The sequence below is a fragment of the Thunnus maccoyii genome, chromosome 23, assembly GCF_910596095.1.
Source record: "Thunnus maccoyii chromosome 23, fThuMac1.1, whole genome shotgun sequence".
Classification (NCBI taxonomy): Eukaryota; Metazoa; Chordata; class Actinopteri; order Scombriformes; family Scombridae; genus Thunnus; species Thunnus maccoyii.
The window spans coordinates 541,292-562,089 of record NC_056555.1 but is presented as its reverse complement, the minus strand read 5'-3'; the positions used below and the strand labels follow the sequence as shown (position 1 = coordinate 562,089).

The 20,798-nt window shown below is 40.2% G+C and overlaps 1 long non-coding RNA gene across 1 annotated transcript; it reads right to left on the bottom strand.

The window, feature by feature from the left end:
* Positions 1-15,302: 15,302 nt before the first annotated feature.
* LOC121890391 lies at positions 15,303-16,832 on the bottom strand. Its single transcript, XR_006093772.1, has 3 exons — positions 16,698-16,832; positions 16,123-16,267; positions 15,303-15,514 (listed from the first exon to the last, which is right to left on the bottom strand). It is a non-coding gene; the product is annotated as an uncharacterized LOC121890391 (long non-coding RNA).
* Between the last annotated feature and the right edge of the window lie 3,966 nt (positions 16,833-20,798).

The following is a 20,798-nucleotide window of genomic DNA, read 5'->3' as shown; positions in this document are numbered from 1 at the left end:
TCCCGTCTGTCTCTCCCTGTCTGTCTCACTCTCCCGGCTTCCTGCTCCACTTGCACACTTGCCTTCAATTGGCTCATCTTCTCCCTCACTCTTAACCCACTCTTTGCCAGATTTTTATTTCAACCTCAGTGGATCATCTCATTCCTGCCTTCCATCCTGCCTGTCTGCCAGCTGCCTCCTAGCTTCCAAGCTAAACCTGCCAGCTATGCTTCCCCTCATTCCCTGCTCATAGCTATGTACCTGCTGCCACTGGATCCCTTTCCTTATCATCACTCCAAGCCCAGAACTCTCCTGCAATAAACCATTCCCTTAACCAACATCACGCTGTCCTTATCCTGCATTTGGGTCCCTCCTAAATTTACAACAGGAATAAGTGGAAGGATTGTGGATGGTGGCACAATTAGCCCATTTATACCTGGCATTAAAATGTGATCTGTATATGGATACATTATCTGGATAAAGAAAAACATGTTAATACAGGTGTAAATGCACTCAGAACACACTGTGATCGGAATGCTATCAGATCAGTCAGACCACTTTTGGAGGAGGTCTGGCTTGCATTGTGATCGGATCTCAGCAGGTGCAAATGCAATCTGTACAGCGTAACCATAGTCATAAGAAAGAAAATGACCTCTCCCTGCTATCTTAAGCAAGCCTGGCAAAAGCTAGAGGTCACAGCATTGCTTTCCAGTGTTTATTTAGAAGTCTGCCAGCTCTGCCTAAATAATTTGCATATTGAGATCCGATCCCACAGTACAATTGAGAAAGCATAATACCAGGTGTAAATGCAAAGATCAGGTGTCATTATCTATCCAAATAATGTATCCAGATACAGATCACATGTTAATAGAAACATGGAAATGGGACCAATGATATTAGCAGGAGCTAAAAAAGAGGCAACATTTATAGGTTGTAAGTTATCAGCATGTTTGGCATGTCTATAGATCAGAACAGTCCCATAATTATTGGAGCCTTGTTGTTCCTATAGTAATAATCAAGTCAGAGAACGTTACCTGAACAATGGGCCTCATGCAAGACGTACTCATACGAACAAATTTGTTCTTAAAATGCATGTACACATGATTTAACAGGCTGTTCTCATTCATTGTTCATACATATACCTATGAAAAGTAATGCAGTATAATTTGATTAACCCATAATCATGAGCCAGGAGGCTGTGATCACGTGACCTATGTACTGCAGGCTGTTTTTTCGGTGAAAATCTAGTAAAAAGTAGCGGTGTACACAGTGGCAGAGTATTGGGTGCATGGTTGTGTAAGAATAAAACAAAAAAAATCTGTCCACAATCAGTTACAATATAGATCCATGAGTGACAGTGTTTTGTTCTTTCGGTGAAAGCAAAAAAAAGGTGGACATTCCTTTTATTCTTAGTGGAAAATACAATATTTTAAGATAGCTTTGGCATTAAAATGTGTTTTAATAACATTTCTAGCAAGAAATGCGCATTTTATTTTCACAATCTTCGCTCAGCAAATGTATGCAATCTTTAGTTTGTTAGTTATTATGAAGATTCTTCCAAGTTTCTATCATTGCTATGGCCACTGCTTTCGCTGTCACTCATATAGCTTCCACCCAGAAGTATTTTTCTCACTGTCAGTGCATGAAGGTTTTCTTTTAATGTCCATTTAAGCTACTTTTTGTTAAATAAATTACAACAGAACTAACAAATATGTGTAACAGTGAAAATAGTCTTTCTTGAACAGTTTTAGCAGTGGTATTACAGTTCTCTTATTAAACCTTTGCTGGTGCACAACTTAGCATTACATATGTGGCTCTACTGGAGTGGACAGACAATATGTTGGGACTTTTTCAGGGAATTTTGCCTTAATGTTTTTCAGGTCTATTCACTCGTACCACCAGACTGGCTTCCTTCACTTTGTTTACCTGTCACTGGCTGGCAAGATGTACCAGCACTCAGGGACATGGAGTTATGTGTAGAAAAGTTTAAGAAAACAGATTCCCAGTGAACTAAGATATCTGTTTTAAACTTAAAAAAACATTTTCTTTTATTACAGAGGGCCAGAGTAGAGAGCTTGTGAGACACCAGGGAAGACAGCTGTGGATGGAGTGTTGCTCACCTCGAATGCTTTTGCTGGGAATTCATGTCTGCTGTCTGATCCCTAACTGTACCTACCAAGACTGGCTTTAATAGCAAAACATAGTTTTTTGGAGTACAAAGGACTTAAGCTGAAATTATAGTTTCCGTGTCCGCGAGAGTCTGCTAGGGTCCGTTTGACGTAAATTTCGTCATCAGAGGGTGTGCATGTAGGCTCTGTGACCGTGTGTACTTGTCTGCACCAGGCCGCATGGTCACAACGCTATGTTTCTGTAGACAGCGATCTACTGCACATGTGTGGAACACATCCTCCAAGCAGACACCAGAAGGTAGTATAAACAGAACAACTACCCATCCATGGTGTCTGCAGCTGTCCATGTACGCATCCACTTGGGAGTATAAATGAAGCTTAAGACACACATGGTGCTGGGTCTTTACAGTTATTGTCAGTTGATATCACATTTTGTGGCAGTGCATTGCATTTCACCTTTTCATTGCATTCTAACTCCTATAATAATTGTTAATGGTAAATAGGAAATTCTTTATTTGCCAAATATATTTTACATATACAAGGAATTTATCCTGTTGTTACAACAGAGTGCAGGTGTTAATTCAACTATTTAGGAGCAGCGGACAAACTCCATTTGTCCAGTACCTTCATCAAGGGCAATGGTTACCTAGCACTTTTATGGTGTGGAGGAAACTGGAGCACTCAGAAGAAACCCACTGAGACAACATGCCAACACACACATGCAAACATGCAGACTCCACACAGAAAGGCCTCCCATCACAGTTCAAACCCAGGACCGTCTTGCTATGAGGCAGCAGTGCTTACCACTGTGACATCATGTTACCAAGTTGGACAAGATGATTGTGCAATTAATAGTAAAATGTGGTGATATTAGCTGTTAAGGGCTACATCCACATGGGAGATTTTCCAAACAAAATGATTCATTAGATTGTCAAAGGGAGAAAAATAGGCTTCAACCAACCAACATCCAACTTCACTAGAATAAACTAGGTCACTAATTACCATGTTAATTCCATTGAAAACTCATACTTCAAGAAAAATAATTCCCACCTAAAAAATATAAAACTAACTTAGCCTAACTTAACTCAAGTACTCAACCAACTCAAGTAATCAACCTTGACAATACACTCAGCATTGATCATTACACTACTGACATTCATAAATGCTGCCAACAGAGGCTCCCACCATCCGGAAACTCTAAGGCACTCCCAGTCACACCCCACCTTCTGCTTCTACTGTACAGGAGCATCATAGAACCCCTCCTCCTCTCCACATGCTATTTCACTATGCTCACTTTCACCAACAGGAGAAAAACTCCTCAAAACCACACACACTGCCTCCGAAATCATTAGTTTCCCTACTCCCAACCTTCCAGCCCTTATTGACACTGCCATAACATGCAAAGCATTCACCATAGTGCACAACCCTAGCCACCCCCTGAACTCATGCTTCACTGGAGTCCCATCCAGCCATAGATACAGATCTCTGTGATGTAAAAAAGCATGCTACAGTAAGAGCTTTGTGCTCTCTGTCATCACTGCCCTCAACAGACTGTAGCAATAACATCTAATGGACCCTTGTTCTGAACTGTATTGGGACTGTATAATTGTTCTTGTGTGTGTACAGGCTATCTATCTATCTATCTATTCACACCTGGGAGCTGTCCAACACAATTGCAGTCTTCTTCTGTTGGCCACTGAGCACCTATACAGGAGCAGTTGGGGGCTGAACACCTTGCTCAAGAGCACTGCAATGGTAGTTGTTTAAGAGTTGTTGAGTAAGGGGTTATATTGAGTCTTAAACATTTCTGTTTGACTTTAAACATGCTTTGCTCAATGATGGCCTACCTTGCTTATTGAGCAACATTTCATTACATTCATAAGCCATTATCTTTCAATATTCATTGATCTTACTACAAGAGCGAATACTTTGTACACTATCTCCACGGCAATAATTCAGCTTGATTTGATGCTTAAGACACCTCAGCTGAGACTCCTGGAGTGGCTTCTCCAATGGGTGGTGACGACAACCTCTTGTCTTTCTCTACAATTTTGCTGACCTTTGGAAATCCACTGCTGACTTCAGCTCACAACGATTTTCCAAAGGTTATGGCCATTGCTTCCTGCCAAAACCGGAATAGCACCTTTCACCCACATATGGACCAGGGTGAGGATGCCTCATGTCTGCTTAGTGTCAGCACTATCTCCTGCTGTTTTTGCCACTCTGTACAGAACCAGCACACACAGCTCACCACTCAGTTTTACAATGACGTGGCCGGTGACATTACTTCCTGTTTCCTCTGCAGCTGTTTCCTCCTGTCATGGCGGTTTTGGTGATAGACCTGTCTTTGCCCACCCCTTTGTGAAATGTTTCTTGCAGGGGCTTAGGAGACAACGGTGACGGAGGCAATGGTGATGCATGTCTCTGCCCCCCCAGTGGCAACTGCCGGTGGTGCTCAAGGCCCTCGTGAGTGATCCCTATGAGTCTCTGGAGTGCACCTCTCTGAATGCATTGTCATTCAAGACAGCTTTGCTGCTTGCACTGACCTCAGCTTAGAAAGTAGGCGAAATGTGCACCCTGTCGGCTCACCCCAGTGGTGACCACAGTGGTGCTACTCTCTCTGAACTCTGTTCGAGAACTATTCAGATAGAGGCATTTTGTCCTCCACCCCATGGGGATGCCAGGGAGGTAAAATTGCATCTTTTATGCCCAGTATGTGTGTTGGCATGTTATGTTGAACACATGGCCCCCTTTCGGCACACTGAACAGCTGTTCATGCACTATGGAGAGAGTGGCCGGAAAAGCCCTATCCAAGAAGCACCTAGCTAGTTGGCTTTGTGAGTGCACCTCCCAAGCTTACAGGCAGGTGGGTAAGGACCCTCCCACTGTGGTCTGAGCACATTCCACAAATGACATGGCAGCGTCTTGGTCTACACCTTGTCCATTCAAAAGGTTCTATCTCATGGACATGACAGGCTTCTTTTCAAGGTCCGTGCTTGCAGGTGTGACTCAGGACTTGTGAAAAGGGTGGTGTGAGTGTTAGCTGTGGTACACCTGACTCCCCCCTGGACCATTATAAGCCTGCATTCTCCTGTGATCTAAGATGATTTGGGGAATGAGGCATGCAGGGTGCCTGGTGTATGACTTATGATCCCTGTGAGGTTTGGCCATGTTTTCACCCAGCTCATGTCCCTTTTAACTGGACTGGGTTGCCCCCCCTACTGCTCTGCTTAAGCAGCTAGGATTATAAAGTAGTAGGATGGCTGCGGCGACTAACTTATACCTGGTCGGCTCAGTGAGGCAGTCTGATGACAGGTCGTGGCAAGGCGGGCATTCTTCGGGCTCCCCCTACTGTACCCATAGAGTCCAGTAAAGGGCAGAGCCTGTGTGACCCCTGACCTAAATCCATCTAAACCGTTCTCTCTCTCCCTCTCGTTCTCCTGCTCTCTCTTGCTCAGTGTGTCAAATGTTTAGTTATTAGACGTACCACTATCACTAAAGGAGGCAGAGGAATAAGTTTAGTTTATTTGCAGTGCTGGAGATGAGGCTCAGTGAATTGGAAGCGCGGCTCCACACCATGGAAAAACAATCAGTAGCTAATGTAGTTAGCCAGCCCCCAGTAGCTGGTGCGGGCCAACGTATTGTAGCTCCAACTCCCCCGGTAGTTCCCGAGCTGCCGGGAAGCCAGGGTAGCTGGAGGACTGTCCAAGGGAAGCATAGCCCTAAGCAGAAGCCCACAGTTCACCACCAACCAGTTCACGTTTCAAACAGGTTCTCCCCACTCAGTAACACACCTGCTGAGAAACCAACTCTGATTATTGGCAGCTCCATAGTCAGAAACGTGAAGTTAGCGACACCAGCAGCCATAGTTAAATGTATTCCTGGGGCCAGAGCGGGTGACATTGAGTCAAATTTAAAACTGCTGGCTAAGAATAAACGTAAATATGGTATGATGGTCATCCATGTCGGTGGCAACGACTCCCGATTACGCCAATCAGAGGTCACCAAAATTAATGTTGAGTCAGTGTGTACATTTGCAAAAACAATGTCGGACTCCGTAATTTTCTCTGGACTGCTGCCTAATCTGACCAGTGATGACATGTATAGCCGCATGTCACAATTCAACAGCTGGCTGTCGAGGTGGTGTCCAGCAAACAATGTGGGCTTCATAGAAATTTGGCAGACTTTCTGGGGAAGACCTGGTATGATTAGGAGAGACGGCATACATCCCACTTTGGATGGAGCTGCTCTCATATCTAGAAATATGGCTGAGTTTATTAGTAGACCAAAACCATGACAACCCAGAGTTGAGACCAGGAAGCAGAGCTGCAGTCCTACACGCTTCTCTGCGCTTCTATTAGAGCAGTCACCCACCCAAAACCACATGGAGACCGTGTCTGTCCCCCGACCACTTAAATAAATTAAATCCAAAGTAAACAAAAGAAGAGTCATTCATAAAAACCTAGTAAAAAATAAAACCACTACTGCAATAGTACAACAAAATAAGATAATTAAATTTGGACTCTTGAACATTAGATCTCTGTCATCTAAAGCTGTATTAGTAAACGATTTAATTTTAGATCATCATATTGATTTATTTTGTCTTACTGAAACCTGGCTGTGTCATGAAGAATATGTCAGCCTAAATGAATCCACTCCCCCCAGTCATATTAATACTCACATTCCTCGAGACACTGGCCGAGGAGGAGGAGTTGCAGCCATTTTCAACTCAAGCCTAATAATCAACCCTAGACCTAAATTTAATTATAACTCATTCGAAAGCCTTGTTCTTAGTCTCTCTCAGCCAACCTGGAAAACTTTACAGCCAGTTCTATTTGTTATACTTTACCGTCCTCCTGGCCCGTACTCTGAATTCCTATCTGAATTCTCAGAGTTTTTATCAAACTTAGTCCTTAGTACAGATAAAGTAATTATAGCAGGTGATTTTAACATTCATGTGGATGTCAATAATGATAGTCTCAGTACTGCTTTTATCTCATTATTAGACTTAATTGGCTTCTCTCAGTGTGTAAATAAACCCACTCACTGTCTTAACCACAACCTAGACCTTGTTCTGACTTATGGGATTGAAATTGAACATTTAATAATTTTTCCACAAAATGCTATTTTATCAGATCATTTTTTAATAACTTTTGAATTCCTATTACTGGATTACACACTATTAGACAAAAATGTCCTCACTAGATGTCTATCTGATAGTGTTGTAGATAAATTTAAGGAAGCAATTCCATCAGTACTGAATTCAATGCCATGTCTCAATACTACAGAGGACTCTTATATTAACTTTAGTCCCTCCCAAATTGATAATCTTGTTGATAGTGCTGCAGGCTCATTACGAATAACCCTCGACTCCATCGACCCCTTAAAAAGGAGGATAATAAAACATAAGAGGTTAGCTCCATGGTATAACTCCCAAACCCACAAATTAAAGCAAACATTGCAAAAATTGGAGAGGATTTGGCGTTCCACCAAAGTGGAAGAATCTCGCTTAGTCTGGCAAGATAGTCTTAAAACATATAGGAAGGTAATGCCAGAGCCGCCTATTACTCAGCATTAATAGAAGAGAATAAAAACAGCCCTAGGTTCCTTTTTAGCACTTTGGCCAGGCTGACAAAGAGTCATAACTCTATTGATCCATGTATTCCTATAGCTCTCAGTAGTAATGACTTTATGAGCTTCTTTAATGATAAAATTCTAACTATTAGAGACAAAATGAACTACCTCCTGCCCTCAACAGGCACAGTTTTCTCCCAAAACACAGGCACCTTAGAAACAGCTGTAAATCCTGACATACATTTGGACTATTTTTCTCCAGTCGACTTTTCTGAACTAACTTCAATGATTTGTTCAGCTAAACCATCAACCTGTCTCTTAGACCCCATCCCAACTTGGTTGCTTAAGAAAGCCTTACCCTTAGTTAGCACTTCTTTACTAAATATGATCAATCTGTCTTTAGTAACAGGCTATATACCACAGTCCTTTAAAGTAGCTGTAATTAAACCTCTTCTTAAGAAGCCTACTCTTGATTCAGGCATTTTAGCCAATTATAGACCTATATCTAACCTTCCATTTCTCTCTAAGAACCTTGAGAAAGCAGTCTCTAATCAGTTATGTGACTTTCTACATAACAATAGTTTATTTGAGGATTTTCAGTCAGGATTTAGAGCGCATCATAGCACAGAGACAGCACTGGTGAAAGTCACAAATGACCTCCAACTGCATCAGACAAAGGATTTGTCTCTATACTTGTCCTGTTAGATCTTAGTGCATTCGACACAATTGACTATTAAATCCTTTTGCAGAGACTGGAACATTTAATTGGCATTAAAGGAACTGCACTAAAGTTAGACACAGAGTTCCACAAGGTTCTGTACTTGGACCAATTCTATTCACCTTGTATATGCTTCCTTTAGGTAATATTATTAGGAAACACTTCATAAATTTTCATTGTTATGCAGATGATACCCGATTATATTTATCAACGAAGCCTGATGAAACCAATCAGTTAAACAAACTCCAAGCATGCCTTAAGGACATAAAGACCTGGATAACCTGCAATTTTTTACTACTAAACTCAGATAAAACTGAGGTTATTGTGCTTGGCCCTAAACACCTTAGAAACACATTATCTAATGATATAGCTACTCTGGATGGCATCCAGCACCACTGTAAGGAATCTGGGAGTTATCTTTGATCAGGATATGTCCTTTAACTCCCACATAAATCAAATCTCAAGGACTGCCTTTTTTCACTTACGTAATATCGCAAAAATCAGGCACATCCTGTCCCAAAAAGATGCAGAAAAACTAGTCCATGCATTTGTTACTTCTAGGCTGGATTATTGCAATTCCTTATTATCAGGCTGCTCTAACAAGTCTCTAAAGACTCTCCAGCTGGTCCAGAACGCAGTTGCACGTGTACTGACTAAAACTAGAAAAATAGATCACATTTCTCCCATTTTAGCTTCACTACATTGGCTTCCTGTAAAATCTAGAATAGAATTTAACATCCTTCTCCTAACTTACAAAGCCCTTAATGGTTAGGCACCATCATATCTTGAAGAGCTCATAGTACCGTATTATCCCACTCCCAGAATGCAGACTTACTGGTGGTTCCTACAGTCTTTAAAAGTAGAATGGGAGGTAGAGCCTTCAGCTATCAGGCTCCTCTCCTGTGGAACCATCTTCCAGATTCAGTCCGGAGTGCAGACACCTTCTCTATGTTTAAGAGTGGGCTTAAAACTTTCCTTTTTGATAAAGCTTATAGTTAGGGCTGACCAGGCTCACCTTGGATCAGCCCTTAGTTATGCTGCTATAGGCCTAGACTGCTTTGGGACTTCCCATGATGCACTGAGCTGCTCTCTCAGTCCTCTCGTCCTCCTCTCCATCTGTATGCATTCATGTAACATCAATGCATGTCACTAACTTTGCTTCTTCCCCGGAGTTTTTTTGTGCTTTCTCATCTCGCAGGAAACCCCGGGTTGCGGGCCGAGCCTTTGCGGTCCTTCTCAGTCCTGTTGGTATCCTTCCCTGGCTGTTGCTGTTGCTGCTGCTCTTGTCGTTGTTGTGATTGTTGTTATTCTGTCCCCTCCCCTCCCTTTCCCTCTTTCTTTCTCTCTCTCAACTCAACCGGTCAAAGCAGATGGCCGCCCACCAAGAGCCGGGTTCTGCTTGAGGTTTCTACCCATTAAAGGGGAGTTTTTCCTTACTGCTGTTGCCAAGTGCTTGCTCATGGGGGAATCGTTGGGTCTCTGTAAATTAAAGAGTACGGTCTTGACCTGCTCTATGTGAAAAGTGCCCTGAGATGACTTTTGTTGTGATTTGGTGCTATATAAATAAAAATTGATGGATTGATTGATTGACTTATGACACTATGCTGAAAAAAGTTATTAAAAACTTAGTAATACCTTGAACGGTTTGGATTTTAAGCCCTCAAAGTTGCAGTGCCACATCACATTAAATGTACCCTTTACAATGTAAAACAATGGGGAGGCATGAACTTTGTGTCAAACAGAGGCTTCTGACGTCTAAACTATAAGTCTGACCACTTCCAAACCTGTATCAATGGATTCGGCACGAAATTTCCTAGTAAAATATGATTTTTAATGTAAGCTTTGGCCAAAGTCATGGGATTTATGAGGAGATTTCACAAGAAGTGTACTCTAAAATTCTCCTCTCCAACTGCTCCTGGTCATGTGACTCCCTCAGTGCTGTGAAACATTCCGCAATACACACTCATTATAAAATGACAGGAGGAGCAAGAAAGGACTTTAAAACTCAAGCTCTAATATCTCAAAAACAGTAAAAGATAGAAAAAAACGTGTAAATTCAAGATTTGTAGGTCAAAGTCTTGTGACTCATTTAAAGTTCAAATGAAGTCAGTATCTAAAACTATCTGGATGCAGAAAATGTTCAAATAGGTGTGGGTTCGCTCACACTCTCCATTCAAATATATGAGTATTTTTCTTTGTCCAACTGCAGTTACTTATTGTCTCTACACACCTGACAATACACATTTCAATCAAACTTTGACCAGGTCATGTGGGTTAAAAGTCTTTACTTTTCTAAAAATAGACTTGATGAAAATTAGGAAATGAATTTGTTTTACACACAGACTAATCATGAGTTTTCAATTTACTAATTGAAATTCAAGTGAATGGGCCCAAAACTTGCATAATTTTGATGACACAGGTGTGAGCAAGACAGACATGTCTCACCCTACAGAAAATTCTCATCCTCACACCGTTGAGATTTGATGTTTCGCCATGACAGAGGAAGTTGTTATAACTTTATTGTAAATGCTCTAGTCTGCACCAAACTTTACATGTTTGATAAGAATCCCAGCCTGAACACGTCTAGATGACAATATTCCATCAGGGATGCAAACTGGCTGAATAGCGCCCCTACGAAATTTCAGCGAAGCAGCCCTAGCAGCAGCCCGTAGGAATGTCATAGAGAGAACAAACCAAAACTGAATTATTCGTCTCAGCAAGACCTACAAATCATATGCTGACACCCCTGATTTAAATCCAACAGGAAGTCCACAATTAGCCTTTCTAAACAAGACTTTTCTGTCTTTCTTCATTATAATGCCACTTCACACCTAAATTCAACCCCCTAAACATACTCAAAAACTCACCAAATATGGCATGCCCATCAGGTCTGGTGAAAAATTTGATAAAATATAAAAATTAACCCCCAAAGTGCTGAAATGTGCTCTCTAGCGCCACCTATGTAACTAAAATGGCCGCCACGGCCCGTATGAATGTCATAGAGAGAACAAACCAAAACTGAATTATTCGTCTCATCAAGACCTACAAATCATATGCTGACACCCTGACCTAAATCCAACAGGAAGTCTGCAATTTTTTCGTGTGTTTATTATTACGCCACGTCACACCTAAATTTGACCCTCTAAACATGCTCAAAAACTCACCAAATCAAAGCCCTTGGACTCTGCCACAGCTCGACATGCACGGAGGTGCCAGGGCCCGATCATTGCTGCTTGCAGCTTTAATTATTATTCTCCCTAAAGAATCGTATTTTTCAGGGGGCTAAACGTGCTCAAAAAGTCATGAAACTTTGCACGTGTGTCAGAAGTGGTGAACATTTTTTAGAAAATTTCAAATTCGAAGCCCCTCCTTCAGAATTGATATAAATGAACAAAATTTGGTGGGCACATGTATCATGCTTACACGCACAAAAAGCCTGTTAGAGCCATACCCAAAGACCAATAGGAAGTCAGCTGTTTCGATTTTACTTTGCAATTTTCGCACAATTTTTGCCATTTCCAAGCATTGTATTTTGACGAACTCCTCATAGAGATATAAACTGACCAACTTGAAATTTGGTGATTGTCATCTAAAGACTTTTGTGATGAAAAGTTATCAAAATGGTGGCTTTTCATTGAACTCCGTTGCTGTGGCAACACATTAAATTTCAATGATTCACCATGAAAAAGGAAGTTGTAACTTGAATGTACATTGTCAAACTTGCACCAAATTTCTCATGCTTGATAAGAGTCCTGGCTTGAACACATCTAACTATCAATATTGAGTCATAGTCAAGGCGCCACCTACTGACAACAAGAAGTCAGCCTTATATGACAAACATCATCTGATTTATATGAAATTTACATGGTGTTGTTTACACATCATATACAGCAACATGGTATATAATTAGTGGGTGTTCTCTAGTGCCACATAATGGACACAAGAAGTGATATTTAAGTCCTTTGTGCAACGTCCGAAAATACAGGAAGTGATATTTAACTTGTTTGTGCAAAGTCTGATAAGAGCTCGGTCCTGAAAACAACTGCATGCCTGCAATTAAAGCCCTTCAGCTGCGGCATGCCCCGACGTGCATGAAGGTGCAAGGGCCCAATCATTGCTGCTTGCAGCTTTCATTTCTAATTGTTTTCAGTCTCCTACTGTCACTCTTAAATTAGTATATCATTTGTTTTCTGATTTCTGATAGGAGGACTTGAAGTTGCACAGTGTTTTTACTCTTTGATAACTTCTTGTGAATGAAACTCGCCCACAAATGGAGTGGAATATGGAGCCTTATATGGCAATCTCAGGGCCATGGATAATGCTAATGATCACATCTCGCGAATGTGCACCTCCTCATAAACAGGTGGCATTCCTCAGACTGAAATGGGCTATTTATGACAAGTTCAGACAGTTAAGAGAGTTTGTTGAATCCCACGTAGGATTTTCTTATTTTCCTCTTATTGCTTTGTGCAAGAACAAATATATAAGAGAGAAAAAGGAAAAAAATTATGCATGAGGCCCAGGGTGCCTAAGTAACAGGAAGCAGTGTCTCAAAGAATTTCATAATAAAAGGTGTTTTAGTAAAAGAGTAAAATAGGAATTAAAAACAAAAAGTGTACTTCAACATCCATTTACTAGCTTTTTCCAGAGCACATGTCACGGTCTTTAATTCTCAAAGTTTTCTGATGTATTGTTAATAGATGTAACATATTGTATACATTATGTAATATTGTGTAATGTATGTTATACTGTTTTGATATGTGATATGTGGAATGTAGAATGTAACAGCTACAGTATGTGGTGCGTATACTACGTAACAATGTATGTGCATTTACATTCTTTACATCAGGAGCTTTTAAAGAAACTCTCCTTGATTGTGTTATACCAATCATTAGAGGCCTCACTACGCTATATACAAACTAGTTTGCATGACATGTATTCATAGTCTCTTTGGCTACATCCCACTGCCTCCCTGATGTCTCTCCAAGATCATTGTCTCGCCAATCACTGTTTAAAATTGGTGTGATTGTTAGATTGTCTGTTTCCGAAAGTTAACAACATTTTTGGACTCCTAACTTTATCATAGAAAAGAGGTTTCAGACGCTGGTAATTAACCTGACAAGCACTTCGTTTTAAGTATACTGAGGCCTTAAATCCTAAAGTTCCCTCCAATTCAACTCATGTTTCAAACTCATCACTGTTGACAGCTGTGCTTCATTTTCATTGCCATTCCAGAGTTAAGAAATGTAGAGTGTCTGCATATATTATGTTGAAAGAATAATCAGTCATAGCCTAGCATGTTGTACCTGTGTTGTGCTGTAGGCTTATCATAGCCGAGAGGGCTGTTAGACTAGAATGAAAACAAGCTCGGGTCTTTATTGTTGGAAATGCTCAGAGGGATACCACACTGTATCTCTCACAACCACACAATGTCTTTCCATGGTGAGAAGCAATGGAGTAAAGAATATGTAGCCTCAAAATGTCCCCGCTTGATTCACAATTCTCTTCAGCAGCCATGAATCAGATTCCTTCTACCTGTTCATTAAAGTTTCAGGACAGAGGGTGCCGTAATATATAAATATATGGCTCACCTCAGCGTCAGTGTGGAGTGTGACTTTGAAGTTGTGCCTAATTAAGTGGCTGTACAGTTAACCAGCTGAACAATAACGCATGGGGCAGATCTTAGGCATGTGGTTGACAGTTAATGAAACGCTACACAAAGCAAAGCAAACAGACGCACAGAGGTAACATCTCGACTGTCTCCAGTTGAAGATGTTATGTATCTAATCAGGCTGTCATATATGAAACTCTGCAGTACACAATGAGTAGGACAGAGACATGCATACACTCAAATACTCTGCATGTGCATTCATATACCAATCTTGTCTTCTACACAATATGTATGAGTACTGATCACTTGCTTTGTCAAATATGTCTTGTTGGAAATGTCATTGCTGCCAGTAAGTGTGACATACAGTAGCCTACATCTACCTCATAGAAGTTGAAAAGGGAGGTAATGGTGCACAGACCACAGAATTTTGACATCATGAGGTTCATGATCTGTGTCCCACATGTTCTTAGGTTTTGGCTGCTAAAACATTTGGTTAATGAGAGGAAAACAAAGTCATTTTAGTTAAGAATTAAAAAAGTCAACATATCATCCTTGCAGATGCTTCAGATGCACTCAGAATAAATATTTCCTTTTTATGTTCCTGAAATGTAATCTTGGCACCGTTATGTTAGTCTCATAGTTCTGATGACACTGAATTGTCCTTTTGTCTCACTTTATTCATCAAGACATTGTATTTATGAAAGCAGATTTCTGTTTTGGAGTAGACGTTATTTTGTTTTATTTTGCTCTGACCAATCAGTAACAAGTTAATGTAAGAAAAAGATGATTATTTCATCTTCAATCCATGCTGATTGAAGAAATATGTTGATTGTCCCCATTCTTAATGTAACCCCCATAAATTTAACAGACTCTAAACTCTCCCTGCTGAAAAAACCAGCATAGAGCAGCAAAGCAGGTATTGCTGGTGACCAGCACAGACCAGTGTGTTTCGGGCACTTTTTTGTCGGTTTAAACTGGTATTGTGCTGGTCATGCTGGTTACCAGCTAACAGTGATGTTTTTGGCTGGTGTATGCTGGTATTTATTCAGGGGCCAGGTTGCCTGGAGAGGATGATCATGGTTAATTTCAGCCAGGATAAACAATTAACTACAATGAAACTAACGATATTAAAGTGAACTAAGTCCATTAAAGAATAGGTAATTTGAGTATGACCATTCCTATATTTTATTCAGTTAAACAATAACTACAGTTACTGTACCACAATATATAACAATATCAATAAAAACTGTAACAACAGCAACAACAAGCCACTAATGATAATAATAATAATAATTTAGTTTACAGTAACCATAGCAGTGTAGCAGTGTTTAACACTTAAAATTCATAATCATGACATAACTCAAGCACTACCCCCTTGTCTTTTCTTTTCTTTTTTAACAACGTCCTGTACTTTTTATGTGATGTTTCTCCCCACGCTCTTGTCCCTCTTCTCAATTTTGCCCCTGTCAACATTCTGCCCCTGCAGCCACCAATGGAAGTAGCCTGGAAGAAAACACACGAGACCAGATTATATTGTTAGATCGATTATGGAAAATAGGGTTGGGCGATGTCTACTGAATTGTTTCCTTCAACAAACCCTGAGTTTCTCTCTGTCTCCTCTTACAGAATTTCATGTCTTCATTCATTCAGTCTGTATCAAAGCGCATTCATTAGCGGAGGTTTACTGTAAGTCAGAATCTAAATCCTGGTTGGATAAAAGTTTGTCACTCAGGACTTTCTAAAGTTACCACTTTCATCCACCTCAATCATTTCTTTGAACAGCATTTTTTTCTCTCACATTCAAATATTACACAGCATGAATTTAGCCTCAGCTCAGAATAAAACCTCTGCATGTCATTCTGTTATAACACTGTGACTCTGTGCACACAAGACAGCTGTCAGTTTGATAGAGCAGCTCTTGCACTGAAATGCTTACTACACATAATTTGTAATCTCAGTTTAAATTAAAAAAAAAAAAATCAGTATGAAGCTTTGACGTGGGATCAATGAATAATTATCTCTATCACTCATGATGTGATTGGTCGTACTGATGGAACATAATTCCTATAATATGCAAAATGATAATCCATATTTTTCAACAGTAAACATACCTCTCAGTGACTTCAATTCTGTCAGGGTCAAGGGGTGTTTGGCCTCCCCCTTTGTGGTTGGGCTCCTTGTTTTCAGGGTAGCTGTCACCAAATGGCCACAGCTAACTCCTTGACAAAGAGGCCACACATGACACCCTATGTGGATCTGAAATAGATGAAAACAAAACATGTTTTAGAAATGAGTAAAAGTTTTATCATGAAATAGGTTTTCTAATTATTTTTTATTTTATTTTATTTTATTTTATTTTTCAAAGGTCAGGAGCCTCTGGATCAGACAACTACCTCAGCCTGGAGCAGTACCTATTAAGCTGGAAACTGACAACATGTCAGGTTCAAGAAAGGACATCAGTAATTGTTAAGCATCTTCCAGCATTGTTCTTTTAACCCTTCTTGTCCCCTTAGCATAAAGTGATCACAGACTAGCCAGGCCGATACACATGAAATTATCCAAACCAAGTTATCCAATTAACTATTGAAATACTTTTGCTTCTCTACAAAGACATTACTTTCCAAACAAAGATATACATTTTTTAATCCAATGAAATAAACTAGTAGTGTTCAACAGTGATGCTAACCTGTGGAGGTGGTGCTGCAAGGTGCTGAGAGTCAGGTGGTCAGATATGCACTGAGGTCAGTCCACTGGACCAGCTCCCCTAGAGGACCCCCTCTCTCTATCATGGCTTCAAAACACTGGCCAGCACTCCCAGCCAGGGCACCAGGATAAAGCAGAACTTAGAGGTTGGAGATTTAAAAAAAAAAAAAAAAATCCATCTTTTTAGGATGTAGCCAGTTAAACACAGCAGGTCTATAGAGGAGCGGATTGCCATTCCTGAACTGTCTTTGCTTTCCTAAATTCAAGATTCTGTACACTATGATAGAAAGTTCTAAAAAGTACAATATAATAAACTTTATTCTTTAAGGTTCTGAGAAATAAATCTGGAGAGACCCTGAACATTTTTATATTAAAATATTAGAGACAATCAACAAGAAAATCACCTAAACAGCCATCATGTTTATAAAAATATGTTTTTGGGAATATGCCATTTTAGCCAGTGCCCTGAAAAGCCAGAAAATAAACTAAATGACGCTTGGCAGAGTTTACCTGCTGGTTATGAATGAATATGAAAACTCAATATATGAGTTTATACATTTCACAAGGTCCAACCAGTTTAACCAGATTGACCAGTTTACCAACTGGGCTTTGCTGGTCAATCCAGCCAGCCAGCTGGCCAATCAGCTTGACCAGCAGACACCAGCTTAGCTCGACTGGCTGACCAGCCATACCAAGCTGGCAAACTATACTGAAAAACCAGCAAGACCTCACCAGCTTGTCCAGGCTGGTAAACCAACTAAACCAGCTTACCACCAGCTAAAACCTGCTAAAACCAGCAACCAACTTAAGCTGATCTATGCTGTTTTTTTCATCAGGTGTTTAACTCCACTTGTTTAGTGGCATAAGAAACTTACAGTTAAACCTTCATCGATTTTTTGGATACACACTGATTCATATGTAATCCTCATTTACCTACATTTAACAGATATTCAGTCAAATTCAATGCTAGAGTTATTGTTGTAGTTTGACTAAAAGTCCAAAGGGTGGCGGTAAGCGCCTGCAGAATGAGCTGTTGTCATTAGCGATGCAAGAGAAAGAAGGTGGGGCAGGGGGAGTAAGAGAGGCAGAAAAAAGCGGAGTCCAGCATGTGTACAAGCGAGTGAGTAAAAGAGAGGAAAAGTTGTTTATATTTGTTGAAGTCAGTGTTAAAGTTGTCCAGAAGAGACTTACTTTCTTCCAGGATATTATTAATTACCAGAGGATGAAGGAGGATCCCTATAAGACGTGTTTAATGACAGTTCTCCAGTGTGTTTACCTTTCAGTGCTAGCTTAAAAATCGATGTTAGCTCATGCTCACTTTGTGACAGTGGATGAAAAAAAAAACAATCAGAGAAACATGTTGTTTGTAACTAAAACACAAGCACTGTAAAAAATTATGATGTGTGCATTGTCTGAAAAGTGATATGAGTTGTTAGATATTTTTGCTGGCAGAAATGATTGCCTTGTGAATTTTATTTTCCATTCATTGGCATGTTTTTATGTTCATTTTGTGAACATTTAAGCCAGCAATAAGCTGATAAAAGGTTAGAAAATAACTGTAAGATCTTGATATTAATTTGCATACTAAAAGAATTTGACACTAACTGAAGTTAAATTGTATGGGTTGCAGGTTTTTGATGATTTTCTGAGAGAGGGCTCCAGCTAGCGGGAGATATATCAACGACCACGGCTGTCGCGTGCGGGAGTGTCAGAGCCAAGACGCTGCTAGTCTTGGACGATCCAGATCTCCATCGGGATTACAGATAAGCTTAAGCAAAATACTGAAAAGAAACAAAAGGGGCCCTTTAACTTAATTGAACTGAACTAAACTTTCAAGGAAAATAAACTATTCGCATCTGAAGAGGAAATAAAGAAGGACTAGCTATAAAATTATATGGAACTGAATAATTTAATTTCATTTATTTATTTTTTAGTGATTTTTGGTTTAATATTTGAAGAGCTCTAAAAAAAGAGATACATTTAAATTGGTCTATTGTTTTATTTTAAAGGGGTATTTTGTTATTATTATTGTTATTGGTCAAATCTAAGTAATATGTGAAGGGTAAATCTTGGTTTATATTTTTTCTCCTTGTGTGGAATAAATTCCATCTTTCTATTTTCACTAAGTTGAATTTTGTGTTTTACTTATCATCCTCCTTAAAGGGCTATATGTAAGATAGTGGTGTAACTATTTATTTGGCACTTAGCTCAATTCATAACGAGTAGTAGTTACATTAATCCCCCCTGCAAAGCTCTGATTGGTTAATTATTTCCCCAGGCCAGGTAAACAGCCATCAGTGTGCAAAATACTAGTCCTATTGGAATCTCTGAACAAATAAAATATGTGGGCATAAATTCAGAAGTTTGGAACCAGGCTAAGAACCAGGCTTTACATCCCCTGTGTTGTTAGGTTCAGGCTAGGTTGTGTTTTTTGGTTAAATACTGAGGAAGTCAGTATTTAACGTCCTACTTCAAGATAATTTTATTTAACCATTTTTTCCCTAACCTTGACCAATTTCTGTGAGTTGTCTAAACAGAACCTATATTTTAATATTTGGGAATAGGTACCGTAGGAAAACAAATAAAGTAGACTGGCAGCTGATACATTCAATATACAAATGTCCTCATTATAATAATACATTTAATTTGTAACACAGTTTTCATTCATAGTGAAACTCAAAGTGCTACAGTATATAAAACATAGGACACACAACATAAAGAAAATGGTAATAAGAGTTAAGATGAAAAAGCCCTCTTGAATAGAAAGGTTTTTAGGCCTTTTTTTTCAGAAGAGTCTAGGGTCTGTGCTGCCCTTAGATGGTTAGGAAGGCTGTTCCACAAGTGTGGTGGAGCGGAGCAGAAGACTCAATCTCCCATGGTGTGGAGCTTAGTACTTGGGGCTCTATGGTTTGGAGCTTGGAACTGGGGGTCCGAAGGAGCAAGCTGCTGGCAGATCTGAGGGTGTGAGTGAAGGTTTGTGGTATGATCAGTTCCTGTAGGTAGGGAGGCACATGTCCATTGAATGATTTGTATGTGACTGGCAGGACTTTGTTGTCAATCCTGAAGGAGACAAGGAGCCAGTACAATGAAAACAGAACTGGTGTTATACGTTTGTGTTTTTGGACTCTTGAGGTTTTGCATAGATGTCTTGTATGGTCATCAAAAGTGAGCTGAGGGTCAAACCTAACACCCAGATTAGTGACTGAGGAAGAAAAGGGGATGTCCTGGCCGTCAAATATGAGATGAGGTATGAGGGATGACTGAATCTGGTGTGGAGTGCCAATAAGGAGAGCTTCAGTTTTGCTGTTGTTTAACTGGACGAAATTTGTGCTCATCCAGGCCTTTATCTCCTTAAGACAGGTGCTAAGGTATGATATGGCCGCAGAAGGGCTTTGGGCAGTTTTGATTGTTACAAACCTGGCTCCGGCTTGTAACAAAGGAGAGAGTCCACACCGAATAAAGGTGCAAAAAGGATATTTATTTAACTAAACATAACTCATACTTAAATATGGAACTTGTTGAATCAGTGGTATAAGGTGGGTGTATGGATGCATGAAATGTTGAGTGCAAACGTAAAGAAACAAGTTCAAAACAACTTAATCTAATGTGCAAGCCATGTGGATGGGGTACTGGTGTTCAGCAGAAAAAGAGAGAGAGAGACGCCTTGTTCGGCAGCCTTTTATATCCTTTGGGCCACTCCCTCCTCAGGTGCAGCTGATCAACTGACAGACCTCTTACCCTCCCACTCCTGGAAGAAAAACAACAAGAGTAACTGGAGAGAACTAAAATGCAAATAAAGAAAAAGGGAAAAAGAGAAAGAAAGCAAGAGAGGGAGACAAGAGAGGGCTGTCAAATGATGTACAGCTGGATGTCATCAACATAGCAATGAAAAGACATCCCATGTCTGCTGATGACACATCTAAAGAGGAGCATGTAGAGGGTAAACAAGATGGAGCCAACAACCAATCCTTGCGGAACACCACAGATAATAGTGAGACATACTCAGTCTTAGCAGTAAGGTAGGACTGAAACCACTTAAATGCAGAGTCTAACAGCCCAATGGTGGTGTGGAGGCGCTCTAAGA